This window comes from Odocoileus virginianus, chromosome 9 (assembly GCF_023699985.2).
Source record: "Odocoileus virginianus isolate 20LAN1187 ecotype Illinois chromosome 9, Ovbor_1.2, whole genome shotgun sequence".
NCBI lineage: Eukaryota > Metazoa > Chordata > Mammalia > Artiodactyla > Cervidae > Odocoileus > Odocoileus virginianus.
Window position 1 is genome coordinate 73,213,349 of NC_069682.1, and position 9,796 is coordinate 73,223,144.

Sequence of the window (9,796 nt, forward strand, 5' to 3'; positions counted from 1 at the left end):
TGCCTGCGGCCCAAGGCAGAGAGTGGACTGTGGGCTGGGGTGGGGGGGGAGACCCTAACAGGATGCCTGCGGCCCAAGGCAGAGAGTGGACTGTGGGCTGGGGTGGGGGGGGAGACCCTAACAGGATGCCTGCGGCCCAAGGCAGAGAGTGGACTGTGGGCTGGGGTGGGGGGGAGACCCTAACAGGATGCCTGCGGCCCAAGGCAGAGAGTGGACTGTGGGCTGGGGTGGGGGGGGAGACCCTAACAGGATGCCTGCGGCCCAAGGCAGAGAGTGGACTGTGGGCTGGGGTGGGGGGGGGGCCCTAACAGGATGCCTGCGGCCCAAGGCAGAGAGTGGACTGTGGGCTGGGGTGGGGGGGGAGACCCTAACAGGATGCCTGCGGCCCAAGGCAGAGAGTGGACTGTGGGCTGGGGTGGGGGGGGAGACCCTAACAGGATGCCTGCGGCCCAAGGCAGAGAGTGGACTGTGGGCTGGGGTGGGGGGGGAGACCCTAACAGGATGCCTGCGGCCCAAGGCAGAGAGTGGCCTGTGGGCTGGGGTGGGGGGGAGACCCTAACAGGATGCCTGCGGCCCAAGGCAGAGAGTGGACTGTGGGCTGGGGTGGGGGGGGAGACCCTAACAGGATGCCTGCGGCCCAAGGCAGAGAGTGGACTGTGGGCTGGGGTGGGGGGGGAGACCCTAACAGGATGCCTGCGGCCCAAGGCAGAGAGTGGCCTGTGGGCTGGGGTGGGGCGGGGAACGGGAGCAGGGAAGCCAGGAGGGAGGTGACGGCAGCAGACCAGAGGGGAGGTGACTGCGGCCCAGGACAGTAGAGGTGGAGCTGGGGAGCCTGGTCCCTGTCTCCTCTCACGGCACAGCCTGCCTGCTGCCCAGAGACGCAGGACTGGCAAACCCTGGAGGTTCCAAACACAGGCGCTCTCACACACTCTCCATACAGATAGATCCTACACACACACACACGCATTCTACATACATAGAGATTTCACACCTGCATTTTACACACATATTCGTATATTCTATGTAGATGCAGATTTTACACATATACACACATATGCACATATTTTACATTCATATAAAATTTTCATATATATACACCACACATATAGACCCTTTTCTTTTATTATATATATATTAATGGATATATATAGAATACTAGAGTGGGCAGCCTTTCCTTTCTCCAGGGGAATCTTCCCAACTCAGGGATTGAACCCAGGTCTCCTTCATTGCAGGCACATTCTTTACCAGTTGAGCTACCAGGGAAGCCTTATTCTACACACATATAGACCCTTCCCATTTATTATATATATATACATATGTCAATATATCCTACATACACATACACTTTATGTGTATATTATATACACACATAGAGATTTTACACATATATTCCATATATTCCATATAGACCCTTTCATACATTATATACACACATACATGTGTTCTATGTACATATAGAGTCTATATATAGATGCACATATATTCCACATTCATATAGTTCTACATATGTACTATACACACTTATAGTATCTACACATATATTGCTTACCCACATTCTACACACATGTGGATTCCACACCTATATAACACATACATACATGCATTTTCCATACGTGTAGACTCAACACAGTTATTCTAAACCAAGTTGACCTTGAGGGCAGTAAGCCTCATGTCCTGGAAGGGGCCCAGCTGAGGAGCTGGGAGCTGTGTGACTCAGGCCTTGCTTCTCAGACCCTCGTTTGCCTCGTCTTTAAAATGGGGATGACAGTGCCTGCCTCGCAGGATGTCGGGACAGCAGGATGAGATCACCATGCATGCAAAGCAGCTGGCTTGGCGAGGGAGCTGGGACTAGGTATTAACAGGCATCACACTAACAACGAGGCCTGTTTTGTAGGCAAGCAAACCCCACGGAGCTCCTTCCTGGAAGCAGGATGTGAGTATCACCCGCACGCCCAGTCTCCCGCTTGGGGCAGACCCGAGGCCCCTGTGCGGGCAGGAGGGACCAAGAACTACAGTGGAAACCCGTGAGTCAGCGACAGGCATAAAACAGTTAATGGGCGTGCCGCTGCAGCTACAGTAACGATGGGGAGATAGAAGCTTAGATAATGTCCGGAAGGCAGGTGGATTAGTCAGGGACAGAAACCCGGCTCAAACCGGTTTAAGCAAAAGAGAATTTATTGGGTCATGTAAAAAAAAAAACTTCAGGGGTGAGCTTGCTTCAGACGTCGCTGGATCCAGGTGCTTGGATGATGTCATCAGTTTTCCATGTCTCTCTGGACGATGAATTGAATTAATAAATGTTTGTGAAGCACTAGACAGCACTGAATACACCTACTGCTCTATAATATTGGCTATTATTTTATTACTACTACTATTACGGCCACTGTTGTTACCTTATCAGGCCAGTAATTCAGAAAAAGTAAGGGTTCTTTCTCAACTTGTCCTATACAAGTCCCAGGACCAGTTCTCATTTAGGCAGGGTTATATGGCCATCAATGAACCAAATGCTGTGGCCATGGCCAGGCTCTGTGACAAAGACAGGTGACCATCCTTAAAGCTGGAGATGAGGTCAACTCCACTTGAACCACGTGGACACAGCACAGTGGTGAGGGGCTTCTCAGGGCTGTGACGGGATCATCTCCAGTGCCTGCCCCATCCCAAGGTGGGACCCTCGATTCTAGTCATCTGGTTTTCTTATTTTTTTTTAATTTATGGCTGTACCCCATGGCATGTGGGACCTTGGTTCTCTGACCAGAGATCGAACCTGCTCCTCCTGCAGTGGAAGCACAGAGTCTTAACCACTGGGCCACTAGGGAAGTCCCTCTAGTCACTGGTTTTCCATCACCTGGGAGTCTTGAGACCCAGATTCTCCCCCAATTATCTCCTTTGCCCAAGGGTGGCCTTTAGAGTTAAATAGACATGGACTCAATACCCAGTTCCACTCCTCACCTAGTTTCACCTCCTTGTGCCTCAAATTTCCCATCTGTGAAATGGGATAATTACCACATTAATTCAGCTTATGGAAGATTATATCTGACAGGTATTGGTACCTCAACATTACTTTTTATGTATTAACTCATCTGACCCTGATAACTCAGTTGATAAAGAATCTGCCTGCAAGGCAGGACACCTCAGTTCAATTCCTGGGTTGGGAAGATCTGCTGGGGAAGGGGTAGGCTATCCACTCCAGTATTCTTGGGCTTTCCTTTTGGCTCAGCTGGTATAGAATCTGCCTGCAATGCTGGAGACCTGGGTTCAATCCCTGGGTTGGGAAGATCCCCTGGAGAAGGGAAAGGCTACCCTCTTCAGAATTCTGGTCTGGAGAATTCCATGGACTACAGTCCATGGGGTCACAAAGCGTCAGACACAACTGAGCGACTTTCACTTTCACTTTTTCGTCTGACCCTCTCAGTAATAACTTTGGAAGTTAAGTACCGCCATCGGATTTTTACAGGTGAGGACACTGAGGCACAGAGAGGCATAGTCACTCATTGAAGTGACTCACAGCCACCCAGCCAGAGAGCGGTGGAGCAGAGACTTGAACCCAGGCCACCTGCGTTAGAGCCCCAGAAGCCATGGATTATGAGCTAAGGCTCAGCAGCTGTTGTGTAGCAGGTGCTTTCTTTGTGGAGACTGTCCCTGACAAGGTGTGTCCCCTTTCATCTGCCTCAGTTTCCCTCATCTGTATAATGGCTTCCTGGCTGTGCAGCAAAGAGGGTGTGATAAAAAGGAACCAAGTGACACAGGGCTTTTCTTTATTTAATGTATCGAGCACCTACTGTAGGCCAGGCCCTGAGCCGGACACTGTGTGTGCAGAGACACAAACTCCCTGACTCCTGGGAGCTGACATTCCACTGTGGTGATGGACAACAGATAACTCAACACAGATAAACAGATGCTTTGGAGAAACAGAACACGGTGACGGGACAGTGACAAGGTGGCTGAGAGGGGACTGTCCTGAAGGAGGAGAAGGGGCCTTCCTGGGAAGATCTAGGTGTGGGGAGCGCCTTCCAGGCAGGGACAGCCGCGGTGCAAAGGCCCTGGGGTGGGCCCTGAGAGGACAGAGCTGGCCAAGGCCTGCTCTTGCAGCTGGCTGGGAAACCAAGGCACCAAGACAGGAAGGGTCAGACCCCAGGCAGGCAGCTGGCAGAGGTGGGGCTGGGCAGGGTGGAGGAGGCACACAGGGGCCGGGACCTTTGCACCCTGGCCAGACCCTTCCAGGCTGCTCGGGGGGCAGCTCCCCAAGCCCCTGCCAAGCCAGCCGTGCAGGGCCACTGCTGCCCCGGTTCCTCTGTTTAATGACAAGCCACGTTTTTCACCCTCAGCTGATCGTGCAACAGGCGTCCGTGGATCTGCCACCGTCTGGCCCCTCTTCCTGGCTTGGAACACGGGGCCCAGTGCCTGTCTCTAGAGACTGAAGGGGCGCCGAGGCTGGGAGGGCAGCAAACTCATGGCCTCGGCGCCGTGCGGCGAAGCTTCTGCGCGCTCCACGGCAGCAGGGAGGACGACTGACGGGCGGTGAGAGGGTCCGTGAGACAACAGCGGCAAGAGCCTGGCGCCGGCGAGCCCTCGGCTCTCAAAGGGGCCGAGATGCCATCCCCAGGAGGCTGCCGCCTCTTGTGTCTCCAGCATAGAGCTGAGAGCATGCAATTTCACCTCCCAGACCACCTGTGTAGGAAGCTAGAAAGTTCTCACGCGATGGAAGGGGACACTGAGTCTCTGAGAGGCTCGGCAGCTTGTGCCAGTTCCCACAGCATCTTAATGAGGGAGCCAGGGCGGTGTTCAGGTCTTGCAGCTCCAAAGCCCTCCGCTTTCCACGCCTGTGCCCTCCAACCCACAACATTTTTGCAGACCGTCAATTGTGACTGGACTGTCCCCGTGGTGTATCCTCTTGGGAACTTGGCCCTGGGTTCTGTCTGCGGGTCTGCATTGGCTCTGGTGTTCCCAGGTGATCTGAAGCCAAAAACAGCCCTTCCCACTGGGGAGGGGAGCTAACGTGGATCATTTTCTGTGCCCCAATAGTAATAATAATAATGGTAGTACTATAGTGATAATCATGTTAGCAGGCAATTATTGAACGCTATTACTATGTGCCAGGGACTTTCCACATATTATCTTATTTTAAAATTCACAGCAGCCTTCAGAGGAAGCCTCTGTTATGCCCACTTGACTGATGAGGGGCCCGAGGCTCTGAGCAGTGGAAGGACCCACCCCAGGCCGCCAGCTGCATGGTGGCGGAGGAGGCACCAGAGCCCAGGCCCACGAGAGAAGAAACGCGCTCTTCCGAGAAATGGCTGGGAACTTGGGACTTTTTCCAGCGACCCCCTCTTCTCAGACCTTGGGAGCCATGATACAAAAAGAAACACCCGTGGGGACTCATGTCCAGGCCCCTAGAAGCTTCTGAGCAGCTCTCTGTCTCTCCGCCTCTCATTCCCCGTCCACCCCGGGCCCTCACCTCCTCAGTAACTTAGTCCGTCCCCCTGCTCCCCCGGCCCAGCCCCACCACTGCTCACCTGGACGCTGCAGCGGCCTCCCACCTGGCTGCCCTGGTCTGCCCTGGGCCCCCTTCTCCAGGCGTAGCCAGAGGCATCTGCTTAGAATCTCGGGCAGTTCAGCCTGTCCTTGCCCCCTTCCACCCTGGGACCGCTGGAGTCCAGTCCACGCTGCGGCCGGAGGTGTCTTACCGAACCTGAATCTGAGCAAGCACCCCGCCCCCTGGCCCCGGCCCCCGCCCCTGCCTAAATCCTGTCTTTGGCGGGCGTCCGCCCCCCGCAATCCCTGAACGCACGTCCCTGCACAAGCCCGCCGCTGCTGAATCTCTTTCCCTCCTCCGTATTCCTGAGCTTTTCTTGCACTGTCGCTCCAGCCAGATCCACCTTCGAGGTCTCCCAGGGGCCAGCCTCTAGGCCGGGGTGGCTCAGCCTCGGGTGGGAACTTTCTGTAGGCCATGGGAGTGTGCGCTGTGGCGTTCAGCAGCACCCTGGCCTCCGCCGCGACACCGCTCCCCAGCTAGGGCCACCAGAAACGTCTCCAGGCCAAATCCCTGGGGAGAGCAGAGTCGCCCTGGGAGGGAGCCACGGGGTCCGGCGTGCGTCCATGCCGCTTTTCCTTTTGAGAGCTCCCTCCCAGCCCTCGGCTCTCATCCTCCCACTCCTCCCTGAACGGCAGTCCCTTTCCAGGCCACCCACGAGCAACCTTTCCACTCCCAGTGGGGTCAGGAGTCTTCTCGGCGCTCCCACAATCCGCCACCAGTGACCTGACGGTACCGTCTCGTGACTGTCGGGTCGCGTGCCCTCCCCACCGCCCACTGCCCCGGGTCATCGTCTCCACCAGGACGGCGCCGTGCCTGCTTATGGAGCTGTTGGGGCTCCGTCTGCACTTAGCACGGCCTCACTGCCCCCATTCATCCTGACAGTCACTCCACAGACTCACCCCGAGTCTGCAGAAGGGGCAGGTGGCAGGGGTACCGAAAAGAATCTGACATGATTCTGGGCGAAGCATGGGGCATTAGGAAATAGCAAAGAGTCGCACCTGGCTCGAGTCCCAGGTTGGAGGGGCCGCTGGTGGTGGTGGTGGACAGAGGGGATGAGACGGGAGCCTGTGGCCACCGTCAGGCATTTGTATTTTTTCCGAGGGAGTTGAGAGCCACGGCAGACTGTCGGCAGAGGAAGGACACTCCGTGACTCGGGTTCTATCAGAACCCTCTGGACGGTCAGCAGGAGTGATGGAAGCGGAGAGGAGAGACTGCTGCAGTGTAGGTGGACGGGGATGGTGGCCTGGTCCGCGGGGTGACCACGGAGGTGAGGAGGTGTGGTCTAATTTCAGAGAAATTTGGGGCATCAGATGACAGTTTCGATGGTTTGGATGTAGTGGTGAGACAAGGAATTTCAAGGACAGTGACTGGGTAGACTAGGTCAGGGACCCGTCTGCACCCCCAGAGAGGGCGGTCAGAGGCCCAACTGCACCCCCAGAGAGGGGGGTCAGGGGCCCATCTGCACCCCCAGAGAGGGCGGTCAGGGGCCCGTCTGCACCCCCAGAGAGGGGGGTCAGGGGCCCATTTGCACCCCCAGAGAGGGGCGTCAGGGGCCCGTCTGCATCCCCAGAGAGGGCGGTCAGGGGCCCATCTGCACCCCCAGAGAGGGCGGTCAGGGGCCCGTCTGCACCCCCAGAGACGGCGGTCAGGGGCCCGTCTGCACCCCCAGAGACGGCGGTCAGGGGCCTGTCTGCACCCCCAGAGAGGGCGGTCAGGGGCCCGTCTGCACCCCCAGAGCCCTCATCAGCGGAGGCTGGGGCTGGGACCCAGTCCCCCCAGCCCCACCCCGGGCCCTGCTTCCCTCCAGGCTGTCTCAGGTGTGGCCATGGCTCTCCCACAACCCACTGTGTGACTTCTGTGCTCTCAGCCTCTCCGGGCCTGTTTCTGGAGCATCTGTATACCCTCCTCTCCGGGAAGAGCGTGAGGGTGCGGGAAGCCACTGGCTCAGGCAGAGAACCTTGCAGAACCTGTCTTGCCAGCCTCACCCGCCCTTCCCTGGTACTCCGCAGGCAGAGGGGCACCTGAGGCAAGGCCTACGCAAGAGCACCCAGCCCAGCTCCTCACGCCTACGCTGACGAGCAGCCCTCTGCCCCCCACCGAGGGCCCTAGGCGTCCAAGCCTCCAGTCCCAGGGGCTGTAACCCCAGGCCCAGCCTCTGAGCCCCGCACTCTGGCAGAGGCTGGCCTGACTTTGGAGACGAACAGCCTCCCCTAGCAGCATGGCTCGGTGGTCAGAGGCGTGGGGGCTGGAGCTCGGCCTGAGCACGGATTCCAGCTGCCCCTTCCTACTGCGCAGCCTGGAGCAAGTCACTACGCCTCTCTGATGCCCAAAGAAAGAGGCCGGGCTAGGAAGTCACACCCCAGATAAGCAGGGCTTCTACACACAGTGGGTTTGGGTCCCAGTTCACCAGCTGGAGAGCCTTATGGATTTTGTTTTTTTTTTGCAGCTGAAGTTAATCTCCATCTTGCACGATAGTTCAGGTACGCCAGTAGAAACCATCTGACAGTTGATTCCCTCCCGCACCCGCCTCCCTCCACTTCCGCATCCTGAGTTCCCAGCTTTTCCAACCTTTAGTGAGGCTGAGGTGTCGGGGACCAGCTTGAGAGCAGGGCTCTGAGTCTGCGATGAGCTCACTCCCACCAGCCAGGGGCCACGTGGTGCCCGTGTCCTGGGCTCCTTTGGCTGTTTCCTGGCTGCTCCCTGTTCCCTGGCTTAGAGGGAGGTCTCGCCAGAGAATCCTGGAGAAGCCATTCCTACCAGGAGTCTGACTTCTTCGGGCTCAACCCCAGGCGGGCGGTCTCTTCCCCCACACTCCTCTCTCTGTCCCCCATCGCCCCGGAGCCCCGCCTGAGAGGGGCGACTTGCTCTCTGTGAGAAGCTTTGTCACAAACATGAGTTCTTCCTGCTCCCCTTGGTTCTGGAACTCTGAAGCCAGGAAGCCTCCTGGATCCCAGGATTTGGTGCCCAGCCCCCTTCCTAGAAGCACAGACAACTGACTGCCCCAGGGCTGCCCTCCAGGAAGGAAGGGAACAGGGGAGACTGGGAGAAAACCAGGGGTCAGGGTGGGGGGCTGCGGGGGTGCGGGAGAAGAAGGACTATCGGCTAAGGCAGCTTTCCCAGACATTCGGTCTCAGGATTTTAAAATCAGTTTTTAAAATTATTGAAAAGCCCAGGGAGCTTTTGTTTATGTGGATTGTTATCAGCTGATGTTCATATTAGAAATGAAAACTAAGAAGTTTATAAAATATTTATCTTGTTCACTTAATAATAACAATAATTCCAGCACATGTTAATATAATTAACATGTTATAGTAAGTAACTATACATTTCAAAACAAAAACATGTAGTCAGAAAAGTGGCACTGTTTACAGTTTAGCTCCTCTCTCAAATGACTAGCCTAATAGAAGACATCTGGATCACGTATCTGCTTCTGCATTCCATCTGTTGTGATTTTTTGCTTTGGTTGAAATATCTGAAAAACAAAACCTCAGCTTTACAAAGGCACATATTTGGCAAGCAGAGAATATTGTAATATCGTGCAATAATCTTGTGAACTTTGTGAAAGGGTCTTGGGGACGCCCGGAGACCCCTGGAGCACACTTTGAGAACTGCGGAGTTCTCAAGGACAAGGAGGATTAAGGACATGGGTTCAATTCCCTCTCGCACTGCTTCCTGGCTGTGTCCTCAGGCAGATGACTCTGCTTCTCTTTGCCTGTTTCCTCATCTGTAAAATGGCCACAATGAGACCTAGCTTACAACGTGGTCACCACACATGCTTGCTGCCGTGAAAAACACAGTCCTTAGACTTTTAAGAAAGGACTCCTTCATATCAGCCCTTCATCCTCACACATAACTTCCTGCCACAGGGCCTTTGCACAAGCTATTTCCTCCTTCCCAGACCCTTTCCTTCCTGACTTTGCCAAAGGAACTAACTCATTATTACTCTTTAGTCCTCGACTCAAGTGCTACCTCCTTCAGGAAGCCTTCTGTGACTTCTCTGAGATGTCAAACACCTCAACAGAGGATTCCAGAGCATGGTTGACAACAGTTTACATATTTTAGAATCATTAGGTGATGATCTGTCTCCCATCAGGCCACAGCCCAGGTTGATTCTTGCCCTCCAACAGAGTCGGGCTTATGTGGAATGAATGCTGTTGAAAGAATATTTGTCATAAAGTGTCATCTTTACTGATATCTTTGGTTTTTCCAGCCTTGGAATGGAAATGCTGGGCTTTGACAAGTGCCCCCTTCCCCACTTCCTAC

The 9,796-nt window shown here is 55.2% G+C and overlaps 1 long non-coding RNA gene across 1 annotated transcript; it reads right to left on the reverse strand.

Annotated features, from left to right (window-relative positions):
- Positions 1 to 2,157: 2,157 nt before the first annotated feature.
- Positions 2,158 to 8,428, reverse strand: LOC139036522 (uncharacterized). Its single transcript, XR_011489289.1, has 2 exons — positions 8,102 to 8,428; positions 2,158 to 2,273 (listed from the first exon to the last, which is right to left on the reverse strand). It is a non-coding gene; the product is annotated as an uncharacterized lncRNA (long non-coding RNA).
- Positions 8,429 to 9,796: the final 1,368 nt, after the last annotated feature.